General features: G+C 41.1%; 1 pseudogene; it reads right to left on the bottom strand.

Moving 5' to 3' along the window:
- Window positions 1-2,441: 2,441 nt before the first annotated feature.
- Window positions 2,442-14,929, bottom strand: part of LOC107152572 — a 46,509-nt pseudogene continuing 34,021 nt past the window's right edge.

Here is a 14,929-nt window from a genome sequence, read left to right as displayed (position 1 = left end):
CTATGCTTTTTTGTTTTTTCCATTTGTTTTTGTTTTGGTACGAGGGATTCAACCCCGCAGCACTTAAACACTGAGCCACATCCCCAGCCTTTTTTATATTTTATTTAGAGACAGGGTCTTGCTAAGTTGCTTAGGGCCTCACTAAGTTGCTGATGTTGGTCTTGAATTTGCAATCCTCCTGCCTCAGCCTTCTGAGCCACTGGGATTACAGGTGTGTGCTAAGGTGCCCAGCTGTGGTTTTTTAAATTAATGAACAATACAAATTAATTGCCAGGGAAAAAAGGGGGGATATAGGGAGGACCCATAGCTTGCAAATGACTTAGAAGGGACTGGGGTTGTGGCTCAGAGGTAGAGTGCTTGCCTAGCACATGTGAGGCACTGGTTTCAATCCTCAGCACGACACAAAAATAAATAAAGATACTGTGTACATCTACAACTAAAAAAGTTTTTAAAAAAGAATGCATATTGAAATACTCAGAGAAGAAATGGTGTTATGTCTTAGATTTGCTTCACATTATTCCAGTAGCAGAGATAAGGGTGGGTGATATCTATGATTGTTGATGCATAGTGGCAGGTATATTGGATCATTATGCTGTTTCCTCCACTGGTTCTGGTTTGAGAACTTCCATAATGATAAAAGTTATTATAACTATCATGCCTTTAAATTTCAAATCCTAAGTAAAATGGACTACTTTTAGAGTAAAAATGACCAAGCCAGTTCATAAAGAAATAGACTAGTTTTTCTTGATTAAATAAAGTAGATGAGAACACCACCATTACCACCACCCTCAGCCACCATGAAAAGAACTAAGCCAAGCTCACTTACATGGCAGGAAATAATGCTAAATAGATGAATAACAGAATATTAAAACAGCCATGAATTAAATGAACAAATAAACTATGTCTGAGGAATGAAAACACGATTTAACATTAGAAAACACTTTCTACTGTAATTCTGTAACAAATTAGAAGAATGTATTAATTTTCTAGGACTGCTACAATAAAGTACTACAGACTGAGTAGTTTAAGAAGTAGAAGTTTATTTCCTCAGTTCTGGAAGCTTGAAGTCCAACATGAAGGTATCAGAAGGGTTGGTTTCTTCAGAGGCCTCTTTATTTGGCTATAGATGGCTGTCTTCTCTCTGCATATTCACAGTCTTCCTTCTCTGTGTGTATGTGTGCTAATCCATTTTCACTGGTCATATTGGATTAAGGCCTATCCATACGAAATCATTTGACCTTGCCATACCTCTTTACAGGCCCTGTCTCCAGTTAGAATCATGTTCTCAGGTACTGGAGGTTAGGGTTTCAACATATGAATATGGGAGAACACAATTTAGTCCATAACAAGAAAAAAATATTTGATTGCATCAATGCGTAGAGAAGAAAACCTTTGAAAGAAATTCAACACTAGTTCCAGGTAAATTTTCTAGCAAACTTAGAAGGAAATTTTCATTTCTTAAAATCTACAGCAAACATACTTAAATGTGTATATGTTATTTGTGGGTGTGCCCTTTTCAATTTCTTTCACCAGTGTGTTGAATTTTCATCTAGTAGGTTTTCCACTTTATCAGTTATTATTTATTCCTAGGTATTTATTTTTTGTAGCTTTGGTGAATAGAAGTGCTCTCATTGTTTCTTTCTCAAGAACTTTGTTATTGGTGGCTAAAAGTACTACTAACTTCTGTATGTTGATTTTGTCCTGAAACTTCACTGAATGTGTTTCATTTCTAATAGTCTTCTGGTGGAGTCTTTAGATTTTTCTAAATATAGAACCATGTCATCTGCAAACAGGCATAATTTGACTTTCTCCTTTCTTATTCGTATGCTTTCATTTCCTTCTCTTTTCTGACTGCTCTGGCCAAAACTTCCAGTACTGTATCAAATAAAAGCTGTGTAAGTGGACATTCTTATCTTGTTCCAGATCTTGGAGGATATGTTTTCAGGTTTCCCTACTCAGTAGGATGTTGGATGCAGGTTTGTCATATTCAGCCTTTATTATGTTGAGTTATGATCCTTCCATATTTAACTTGTTCAAGATTTTTATCATGGAAGGAGGTTGAATTTTATTGAATGCTTTTTCTGCATCAATTGAGATAATCACATGATTTTTATCCATTTTATTCTGTTGAGGTGATGTATTATGTTTATTGATTTGTGTATGTGGAACAATCCTTGCATCCCTGAGGTAAATCCCACTTGATCACAGTGAATGATTATGTAATATGCTGTTAGGTTCAATTTGCTAGTATTTTTTTTTCCATCTGTAGATACTATCTTAGAGAAGAAAAACACTCATTGCATTAACATTATGGGTTGGAGTTTCTTATGTGATTCCCAAATCCATCTATGATTTTTTTTGTTTTGATACAATTTATAGCCATGGTAAGAAGACTATCACAGACAGGCCTGGTTCAAGTGTGGTCTTTAGTTTCAGTAAGTCTATCCGTCATGTAGTTGGCTGCCACTGCTAAATCTATTGCTTGCAGAAGCCTCAGAGCTACGGGTTTGCAGAGTAGAATGCTCACCATTTAAGCTTTTTCCACATACAGGACATGTGTCATGTAGTTCTACCCATGGTACAGTACAACTGCTGTGGAAGAAGTGGTTGCTATAACTACTGGACTTCTTTTTCAATTGTGTGATCTTCTTGGCATACTAGACATTCTAAACCCACACCAACTTTTACTCAGTTACTATCACTGTTAGAAGAGATGAAATTATTTTTTCCTCATTGACTAGGGGAGACCCTATGTTTTCCAGTTGTCCTAAAAGCTGAATTACAATGGCATCAAACACTATTTGACCCCAAGCACAGTTCCCAGGGTTGAAGTGCAGTATCCTGCTCCAATAAAAAGTGTATGGGAATCCAAGAATTGTAGAATTTGCAAAAATCGTGCAAGCATCTGTTTTATTTCCTCAATAACTAGAGATCTGTCAGGATGAGTATTTCTTTGAGATCTATAACTCTGAGTCATTGGCAGCCTTGAAGGCTGACTTTGTCCCAAAAAGTCAGTGTGAGTTTGGTGACCCTTCTCATTAGCTTTGTTATCTCGGTCCAGTAGATTGCTACTTAGAAATGATCTAAACTCTTGGAAAAACATCATGTGATCCAAATGGCCTCAAAGCTCTGTGAAATGTGTTGATTTGCTATTTTTTATCCAGCTGCTACCACCACCTGAAAAAAAACAGTAATTTGGGGCTGAAGTTGCCCTTGCAAAAGTGGCTTAAAAACCCATGTGTGGCTACAGCGGCACCCATGTCTGCCCAAGTCACTGAACCCTCCACCAATTTTCTCTCTGCCATAGCTGTGTGAGAGAGTTGCCAGCCAGTCCCTGACCAGGTCACCACCTTCCCACTGCTACCTCCTTGGTGCATCCTACAGCTCCAATGTCCATAGGACCCAGAGCGGTGGCATCCTAGGCAGGGACCCAGCTGCCCACTTTCTAGCACCTAAGAGAAGTAGGAAAAAGAGTCCCTAAATTTCCTAGAGACTTTATTTGTACCTATGTTCATCAAGGATATTGCTCTGCAGTTTTCTTTGTTATTGTATCTATAACAGAATACTGTGGCTCTTGTAGAATGAGGTTGGAATAGTTCCAAGAGAAATGCTGTTAGTTCTTCCTTAAATGTTTGGTCAAAAATCTGAAAATAAATCTACCATATGATCCAAGTGTCCCCTTTCTGCATTTATATCCAAGGGTAATGAAATCAGCATGCCAAAACGATGCCTGTACTCCCATGCTTATTGTGGTGGTATTCACAATAGGTAAGATATAGCAAAAACTGAGGTGCTAACTGATGTGTGAATGGATAAAGAAAATATGCATGTATACACAATGGAATACTATTCAGCCATAAATAAAAATGAAATCCTTTCATTTGCAGCAAAATAGATGGAACTTGAGGATACTGTGTTAAGTGAAATAAACCATACACAGAAAGAGGTAAGTACTGTGTGTTCTCCTTCATATGTGGAAAGTGAAAAAAGAATTCTCACCTGCAGCCTGCATGGGGACAGAGTAAGTAACCCTAGGAGGTGTGGGCCAACTGGAATTAAAATTCTGAAAAGTAGTATTAAGAAAAAACAAAGGACACAGAAAAATATGTTTAAAGCAGGGGTCTTGACAGGTGGAAGAGACCTGATGGGTCTGATCCTGACCAAGGGAAAAAGCTCATGAATGCTTTGTTTATAGTTAAGGAATTTATTGTGTGGAAAAGTTCTTCATGGTAAACAAGAAGCGGAGGCTGTGGGGAAGTTGGCCTGGTTGGAGACTTATCACTTGCACAGTAATTCTTCCTCCTCCAGGCAGTTGGACCACAAGGCTAATTGGGGCACTGGTGTCTCTCTCTACTTCCAGGGAGTTGTGTTTGAACCTAGGACTATCTGAGCTAGTAAATTCTGCAATATCACAGAATTCTCTTTAAGCAGGATGTTTGTCAAAGCAATGAAGCAATCTCAGATCCATAAGATAACATTGAGAGTTCTCTAAGGGGCTCACCTCTGCTTAAAGATGGCTCAGATTTGCCCACAATTAATTTGTGGATTCCAACAAAAAAGTTTACTAGAGGGTGGGAAGAGAAGGGAAGGAAGGATAGAGAAAGGTTGGATAATGGTACCAAAGTACAGTTAGTCAGAAGGAATAAGTTTGGGTGTTCAGCAGCACAGTGGGATGACTACAATTCACAATAACCTAATACATGATCTTTTATGAAGATCTAAAAGCCTCTGAAAATAAATGACATGGAGAGAGAAATGCTAATTATACTGATTATTTAATAGACAGTGTTAAAATTTCACAGTGTAACCCATTCATATGTACATTTATTACATGTTAATAAAAAATTCCTGTTAAAGTCAAGGAGAAGATACTGATATATGCTATCCAAAACTGTACTGGAACACAAAGCCAGACTATGTGTACAAAATAAGTAAGAGGTATTACCATGGAAAGGAAAGAGATAATATCTGGTGACTTAGACTTTTCAGGCTACTCTAATAAAATATTACAGATTGGGTAGCTTATAAAAATCAGAAATTTGGGGCGGATCCAAGCTGGTGGGCCAGAGGGAGGCAGCATTCTGTGTCGCTCCATGACCTGGAACTCAAGTAGTGAGAATACTACTTCTCTGCAAGCAATATTCCTGCTCCCATGCAGGAATCAGGTTACCATGCCCATCCAGGGCTCCAGACCTCAGCATCAGAGTAGGTCTCCCAATTACTGCCCACGCAGGATGACCAGGTACCCAAGTGGGACCATGAGCACTCATGCAGAAATTACCAACGCAGCTCCCACGCAGGGCACCCAGCAGCTTCCCACGCACAGGAACTCCGGCCACCACTCCCATGTGGACCCCCATCTACCAATGTGGGGCACCCCTGGTCGCTGCCATCTTGGGACTCTGTAGCAGTGGAGATAGTGCCCTATGTGCCATAGCTTGCCTGCACCTGGGAACCTCACACAGGCTCTGAAGTCAGCCACAGCCACACACTGCACTCCACAGAGCTCATCTCTGAATTCATCATTCAACAGATCACCCGGCTCCCCCACCCGACCCGACACCCCATCACCGAAAGCAGGCACCTCCATCTTGGGTCACCTTCATCACCATCTTCAGTGGAGGCAACTCCCAGTTTGGTACTCTGTCTGGCCAGGTACCCAGTTTCTAACTCCCCTCTCTCCCCAGCAGCCACTACCCTGGCACAGTGACACCCTGGTTACCTTCACCATCCTGAGGGCGGAGATACAAGCTAACAACAGACAACCCCACCTATTGGAAGGGAAGCAGGAAAGATACTGATCTCCAACCAAAACAAGCCCTGTTTCTTCCTTCAAGATTTTTTTTTCCCTTTCCCTTGCTATTCTCCTGCCCTCACATCCCCAATATATGTGGAACCAAGTACTTTGCATGAATTAGGATTTTGAGGACTGGGACATCTGAATAGTATATTACAGGTATGTTGTATATTCTTTTTTATTTTTTATCTTTTTTCCATCAATTTCTACTATTTTAACATTTTTTATGTTTCTTTTTATGTGTGTTTGTTTTATGTAATCTACTGACTTCCCACATACTTGCTACCCAAAATTACATCCTCTCCCTTTTCCTGCTACTAATCTTCCTCTTTACATTTCTCTTTCACACTTCCCAAGATATAATAACTCTATATCCTCACCTCCTAGCTCCTCAGCATATCATCCTACTCCTCACCCCTGGTTCTCTGTCCACCATCAGAAATTGTAAACCTTTTTACAAACCTACTGAGTATATTGTACAGAATAATTGAATTCACCATTTGTGTACATTGTGATCAAACTGTAAACGTCTTAATAGCAAACATTTGTTTTTAGAGTGTATATTGTTTATATTGGGATCTGTTAACACTGTCCTTCACCTCAAAGGAGAGATACTGGATCCCTACAGGGGCACTATAACCCTATAGGGTAAAAATGGTAACACCTTAGATCCACACAGCCAGAAGGGAAGACACACAAGCAATATGAAAAGATAAGGGAAGAAAGTGCCCCAAACTAATCAAGATACCACATTATAAGAATCCATGGCCAGCACACAGAAGAAATTACAGATAAGGAGTTTAGGATGTATATAATTAACATGTTCTGTGAATTAAAGGATGATATGAGAGAGCAAATACAGGCAGCAAAAGATCTTTTGACAGAGAGCTACATAAACAAATACAGGAAGCAAAAGATTACTTCAACATGGAGACAAAGGTTCTTAAAAAAAAACAGAAATCCTTGAAATGAAAAAAGCAATAAACCAAATTAAAAGATCAATTGACAGCATCACCAAAAGATTAGACCACTTGGAAGACAATGAAGACAAAATATATAATCTTGAAAAGAATGTAGACCAAACAATGAAAATAGTAAGAAACCATGAACAGAACATTAAAGAAATATGGGATAGCATAAAAAGACCAAATTTAAGAGTTATTGGAATAGAGGAAGGCAGAGAGTTCCAAACCAAAGGAATGAGCAATCTATTTAATTAAATAATATCAGAAAATTTTCCAAATGAAAAATGAATTGGAAAACCAAATTCAGGAGGCTTAAATGAACCTAAATGTACAAAATCACAACAGATCCACATCAAGGCACATTATAATGAAAATGTCAAACATACAGAATAAGGAGAGAATATTAAAAGCCACGAGAAAAAGGAATCAGATTACATACAGGGGGAAACCAATTAAGATGCATACAAATTTTTCAGCCCACACCATGAAAGCTAGAAGATCCTGGAACAACATAGAGCAAGCTCTGAAAGAAAATGGATGCCAATCAAGAATTTTTTTTTAAAGATACCTTTATTTCACTTATTTATTCTTATGTGGTGCTGAGGATCAAACCCAGGGTCTCGCCCATGCGAGGCGAGCACTCTACCGCTGAGCCACAACCCCAGCCATCAACCAAGAATCTTATATCCAGCAAAATTAAGCCTTAGATTTTATGAGGAGATAAAAACTGTCCATGATAAACAAAAGTTAAAGGAATTTACAACTAGAAAGGCTGCTCTACAAAACATCCTCGGCAAAATATTACATGAAGAGGAAATGAAAAACAACAATGAAAATCAGCAAAGGGAGGTATTACACTAAAGGAAAAACTAATCAAAGGAGAAACCAAGTCAAGTTAAATACCAAAAATAAACAAAAATGGCTGGGAATACAAACCATGTCTCAATAATAACCCTGAATGTTAATGGCCTAACCTCACCAATCAAAAGACATAGACTACAGATTGTATTTTAAAAAAAAGACCCAATAATATGCTGCCTCCAAGAGACTCATCTCATAGGAAAAGATACCGACAGACTGAAGGTGAAGGTGAAAGGTTGGGAAAAATTATACCACTCACATGGACTGAGGAAGCAAGCAACAAATAAATGACTTAACATTACATCTCAAAGCCCTAGAAAAAGAACAAATCAACACCAAAAGCAGTAGAAGACAGGAAATAATTAAAATCAGAGCTGAAATCAATGAAATTGAAACTACAGAACCCTAACGAAAGAAATCACAGAAGACCTTAGAAGATGGAAAGATCTCCCTTGTTCTTGGATAGGCAGAATTAATATTGTTAAAATGACTATACTGCCAAAAGCATTATATAGATTTAATGCAATTCCAATCAAAATCCCAATGACATTCCTTGTAGAAATAGAAAAAGCAGTCATGAAATTCATCTGGAAAATAAGAGACCCAGAATAGCTAAAGCAATCCTTAGCAGGAAGAGCGAAGCAGGTGGCATCACTATACCAGGACTTAAGCTATACTACAGAGCAATAGTAACAAAAACAGCATGGCATTGGCCCCAAAATAGACTGGTAGACCAGTGGTACAGAATAGGGGACACAGAGACTAACCCACATAATTACAGTTATCTTATATTTGAGAAAGGCACAAGAAACGTACATTGGAGAAAAGATAGGCTCTTCAACAAATGGTGCTGGGAAAATTGGAAATCTATATGCAACAAAATGAAATTAAATCCCTATCTCTCACCATGCATAAAACTCAACTCAAAGTAGGTCAAGGACCTAGGAATTAAACCAGAGATCCTGCATTTAATAGAAGAAAAAGTAGGCCCATATCTCCATCATATCGGATTAGGCCCCTACTTCTAATAAGACTCCTATAGCGTAAGAATTAAAACCAAGAATTAATAAATTGGATGGATTCAAACTATAAAGCTTCTTCTCAGCAAAAGAAATAATCAGTGAGGTGAATAGAGAGCCTACAGCATTGGGAGCAAATTTTTACCACTTCCACACCAGATAGACCACTAATCTCTAGGGTATATAAAGAATTCAAAAAGCTAAGCACCAAAAAAAAAAAAAAAAACAAATAACCAAATCAATAAATGGGCCAAAGAACTGAACAGACACCTCTCAGAAGGTGATATAAAATCAATCAACAAATATATGAAAACATGTTCAACATCTCTAGCAATTAGAGAAACGCAAATCAAAATTACTCTAAAATTTCATCTCACTCCAGTCAGAATGGCAGCTATTATGAAGACAAACAATAGTAAGTGTTGGTGAGAATGTGGGGAAAAAGGCACACTCATACATTGCTGGTGGGACTGCAAAATGTTGCAGCCAATATGGAAAGCAGTATGGAGATTCCTTGGAAAACTGGGAATGGAACCACCTTTTGACCCAGCTATCCCACTCCTCGGTCTATACCCAAAGGACTTAAAAACAGCATACTATAGGGACACAGCCACATCAATGTTTATAGCAGCATAATTCACAATAGCTAAACTGTGGACCCAACCTTGATGCCCTTCAGTAAATGAATGGATCAAGAAGATGTGGTATATATACACAATGGAATATTACTCAGTAATAAAAGAGAATAAAATCATGGCATTTGCAGGTAAAGGTATGGAGTTGGAGAATATAATGCTAAGTGAAGTTAGCCAATTCTACTAAAACAAAGGCCAAATATTTTCTCTGATATAAGGAGGCTGATTCATAGTGGGGTTGGGAGGGGGAGCATGGGAGGAATAGATGAACTCTAGATAGGGCAAAGGGGTGAGAGGGGAAGGGAGGGGGCATGGGGGTAGGAAAGATGATGGATTGAGATGGACATCATTACCCTAAGTACATCTATGAAGACATGAATGGTGTGAATATACTTTGTGTACAACCAGAGATTTTCATGAAAAATTGTGCTCTATATGTGTAATATGAATTGTAATGCATTCTGCTCTCATATATAACAAATTAGAATTTTAAAAAATCAGAAATTTATTTCTCACAGTTCTGGAGGCTTGGATGCCCAAGATCAAGGCTCCGGTGAATCTGATTTCTGGAGACGGCCCACTTCCTGGTTCGCAGACAGCACCTTCTTGCTGTGTGCTCATATGCTGAAAGGGGCCAGCTTGTTTTCTAGGGTGTTTTTTTAAGAGTACTAATACAATCATGAAGGTTTCATCCTCATGACCTAGTCACTTCCCAAAGGCTGTAGGTCCTAATACTATTGCCTGAGAGGTTAGGAATTCAACATGAACTTTGGGGGGATACAAACATTCAGATCATAGCAGTGACAATATGATCACCTAGGTAGAAAATTTTAAGGAGTCAGCACATGGAATACTGAAATGAATAAGAAACTTCAGGTAGTATAAGGTCACTGTAGCAAAATCAACAGCCTTACCACACAAAAGCAGTAACTCTTAGAACATGTAATAGAAAATACCTTAATCACAAGAACAATAAGATCCAAAAATTACCTTAAATAAATACTTGCAAAATTTATTATAAAGTTTGCTGATAGATGTAGATAAATTTAGTCCCGGGGCTGGAGCTATGGCTCAGTGGTAGTGCACTTGCCTGGCATGTGCACTACATATTAATTAAAAAAAAGGTCTATCAACAACTAATATNTATATATATATATAAAATTTAGTCCCAAATAAACACAGCAGTACTTCCTATTCATTGATGGGGTATACAGTATTATGAAGATATCAATTTATTCACAGATGTAGTGCTTTACTTATAGCCATGAAGATGACAGTCAAGCTCAGACTCCAAAAATCCCATTTTCTGTTCTCAATTCAAACCTGAAAATGACAAAAGATGGAATGAAAAAAATATCTGCAACATAATCTAAACAACAAAACATGAAAACTCTCATGGGAAACTGAAGACTGTGTTGAACTTGTATTTGGGGTGAGGGAGTTGTGGGCTTAAGTGAAGTGGGGAGGGTCCATAGCCAGCAATATAGGGCAAGGTGACAGGATAGGTAGGAGCAAAGTTTTAAAATCTCTGTTCCTGGTTCATTACATAAACCTGAGGTAGTCTCTCAGACAACAGATGCCAGTAGCCCTATGGTAATATCAGGACAGCAAGAAAAAAACGGGTTGATTAAAGCAGTCTGACACCAAGAATCTTTGTTAATAACCAGTGAATGCTGTTTAATTGATGAGAACTATTTTTAAAAAATATTATTTTAATACAACATAAATAACCTGGAAATGGAATAGTATTTATCATAATGAATCACACATAGTAAGGGTAGCGATTTTTTCATGATGCACACATATGTATGATTTACACATATGCTTGGTAGAAATGTACAATATTTTTCTCACTATGGATAAGGGTTATAAAAATGAAATTGCACTGAACAGTAACATTAGAGAAGCTCAAAAGAGACAGGATCTCCCCAAATCACCATGCTCAGCCTCTTCTGGGTAGAAAATAAATCTTTTAAAACAAAAGGTTTCCAAAGTCTAAGTGTGACTAGTGAAGGAAGTTGGGCTTCTTTGTCATGTGACGAGTGCTACTACTTCCACATCCAGCATATAGCCTGGAGTTCAAAATCATTTTCTACAAAACTTCCAATTGAGCAAATACTGAGATGGCACAGAGGGATAATTTTCCAGCGAGTATTTAGTTAGAAGCCAGGATGCAATACAAGGACCCTCAAGAGTGAGGACCCAGGGGTCTGCCCATCCCAGAACAGGATATCCCACAGAATCCCACTTACTGTTGATGTCACTTCCAGGAGACTCACAGCAGAGGTCTCTGGCTGAGCAGTCCCCCTCATTTCCAGCTTGGGAGTCTCAAGAACGTGGATGCTTTGGTCTGAAGGTAACAGGCACAAGTTAGCAGAGGGAGGAGTTCAGGCTCTGATGGTTGTGAAGGACTTACAAGACCTCTCATTTCACAAGAAATGAGACCAACCCTGCCCTGCTCCTGTTAGTTCTGTAGTCAGAAGAGGGGAGAGGCCAGGCACTGCCAGACATTTAAGATGGGAACCCTGAGGGAGATCTGAATAGACCCCATCCTAGATAGGGGAGGCCACACAGAATCCAGCCTTCTACCTGATTTCCTATCTGAGAGGCTCTGAGCATGGTGGCTGGATGTGAGATCCCCTGACTTCCCACTGGGGCATTAGAGGTCCCTGGCTTCAGGTTAGGAGAGGGGAGAGCCCTCAGGCCCTGCTAGGAATCACAGGGAGGACCCTAAGGAAGAACCGTGGGAGACTCACAAAAAAACTGCTCATACCGTCAGCCTGGGGAGGTCCCAGTCAGGATGATAATTATGCATAGTTCCTTTCCTAGGCTTCTCAGGGAAATGAGGACTTCTCCCCTGCCCCTGCAGTCATCTGCGGCAAACAGGCAGGGTACCCGGATGTGGTATATCCGACTTCCATCTTGGAATCAGAAAGGGTGCTTTTACGCAGGGTCTCCGCAGGTGTCAGTAGAGGAAGAAGCCCCGGATCCTCCAAAGCATTGGGGGAGGAGAAGTTCCTGTCACAGGTGTGGCAGGGACCTCTTCCCTGCCCCTGCAGTCATCCCTGGGCGACTCACAGTAAACCCAGGCAAGGTTCCCGGATGAGGTGTATCTGACTTCTATCTTGGACTCTGAAGAGGGGGGTGCTTTTACATGGGGTTCAGCAGGTGTCCGTACAGGGAGAAGCCCCAGGTCCTCCAAGGCATTAAGATGACACTGGGAGAGGAGAGGTTCCTGCCACAGATGAGGAAGACCTCACCCCTGCCTCTGCAGTCAGCCCTGGACTCAGATCTTTGCTCTTGCTGACAATATTAGAGGACCAGGGGCATGGCTATTGGATGTGGCGCCTCTTTACTTTTGGCAGGATTGGGGGTAGTCTTGGAGGTGAAAACCTTGATCTAATAGCTGTGGCCTGAGTTTAGAAGTGGAAGGCACCATTGGTGAGGACTAAAGGTACACTCCACCCTCCATCCTCCCCTGAAAAAGAGGAATCCTACAGAGTCTAGCTATACCTTCTAAGCACTGGGAGGATGAAAGCTAGGATAACCAAATGAAATGAACTCTCACTTCTATCACAAGCTCTCCCAGAAGCCAAGGGACTGGATTTTTTTCAGGATGGTGAGGTTTTAGTTGGAAGGGGAGACTTCAGGTCAGCACAGGGTGGGAAGGACCACGCTAAGAGTAGAGATGAATACCTTGAGGTAAGACTAAATGAATCTCTCAATAGACTTTGGGCAGGGGTGACTGATTTGGTGCTTTTTTGCTTTTGTCTAGAGTATTCCAGGCAGGTGAAAGCCCTGGTTTTTGTGTGTGACATCAGCAGAGGGAGAAGTCCCAAGATCTTTTAAGAGTCAAGGTAAGGTAAAGACATTGAAGGAGGAATAATGATACCCCCCCAAAACCAGAAACAAGGGGCTCTGCAGAAACTCCCATTATGTTCCTGCTATCAACTCTGGAAGGATTGGCCAGATATGGTGTGCTCTCACTTCCTTCATGAGGTAAGTGCGGGTACCTCTGGGAATTGAGGTCTTGATCTGAAAGGATAATTTCATGTCAGTAGGGGTTGGCTAAGGCCCTGTTGGGAATAAGGATGAACACTGTAAAGGATGGCTGAAGATATGATAACCCCACAGTAGAGTAGATGGGACCTAACCATGGGCAGAAATGGCTGCATGTGGCATCTCTTCATTTCTGTCTTGAGAGTCTCAGAGAAGTGAGAGCCTTGGCCTAAGGGTGTGACTGCGGGTCAGCAGAGGGAGGAGTCCCAGGCTCCATTTGGTGTCAAGGTAAGGACCCTGGTGAGTACCAAAATGCCTCCTGCCCCAGAAAGAAAGGACCCTGCAGAGTCTGGCTATATCCTGTTCTCAGCCAGGGTACGTAAGGTGTGCTGTGCCTTCACTCCCTCCAAGAGTAGGATAGATGGCTCAGAGAAGTGAGATCGTGTGGTCTAAGTGGGACGTCAGTTCAACAAGGCTGGGTCCCAACTCTTTAAGGAGTAAAAATGAATACCATGAGGCAAGACAAAGGGGATCCCTACTGCATAACACACAGGGTCTGGCCTCTGCTGGCAGTGCTGTGCTGTAAGACCCAGGCAGAGGTGGCCAGATATTGTGCTTCTTCACTTCTGTCTATGTTCTCAGGGAAGTGAAGATCGTGTTCTGAGGAGGGGACCATCTGAGAGGGAGCCACATCAGGCTAGCAGAGGGAAGAGTTCTAGACTGCCAGGATTTAAGGTAAGGACCCTGAGTGAGGACTGAGGGCACAATGTCCCTTTGTAGGACTGAAGACATACCCAGTGCTACCTTGCCTATGCTGACAGCTCTTGGAAGCCCAGAGCCTACTAGCCAGATGTGCTGAAGTTCCATCTTCATGATCTCAAAGAATTGAGGACTTTTCTGATAGGGAGACAAGGGTAAGCAGAGGAAAGAGTCCTGGGCCCTGACAGGCATCAGTGTAAGGAATGAGGATACCTCACACCTAAGAGAGATGGAATCCTAACAAAGTTTGGCCAGCCCTTTCTGTCACCTCAGGGAGACTCTGGATGGGTGTGATTGGAGGTAGTGCTACCTCATTTCCTTCTCTTAGTCTCCAGAATATGAGATCTTGTTCTGAAAGTTTTGCTAAAGTCCAGTGAAGGGAGAGAATCTAGGCCTTGCCAGGGGGAAAGTGAAGAGACCATCCACCCCAGAATGTGGAGATTCACAGACTCTGACCCCACTTGTCAGCTCTGTGGAGCTTAGGGCTATGCTTATAGTCTTTAGCTGGGAAGCCCCCTACCTCTAGTTCCTCTTACAGAGGTACCAGGAACCAGTGATGAGGGCCTTGGTCTGAGTCACATGCCCTCAGATCAAAGAGCAAAAGAGGCTTAGGAAGTGTCAGGAGCCAAGGTGAGGTTTCCTGAGGCCCTACACGCCCCTAACAGAGGGGGACCCCATGGCACTTACCCCATGTATCCTACTGTCAGCCCTGGAACCTCACACTCTTCTAGTTGGCTGTACCCTGAGGAGGTTTTCATGTCCTCCTACAGGTTCCTAAGGTACAAGCCAACCAGAAAGACAACAGACCTGTGAAACTCTAGGACATCACCTAAAGACAAGACTTGTAAGTGAGCTTTTATTGGAGCCATCACAGGTGAGTTTCCCCCCCCCCCC

Source organism: Marmota marmota, unplaced genomic scaffold, assembly GCF_001458135.2.
Source record: "Marmota marmota marmota unplaced genomic scaffold, marMar, whole genome shotgun sequence".
NCBI lineage: Eukaryota > Metazoa > Chordata > Mammalia > Rodentia > Sciuridae > Marmota > Marmota marmota.
Note: the sequence above shows the minus strand (reverse complement) of the source record. Positions and strands in the feature narration are given on the sequence as shown.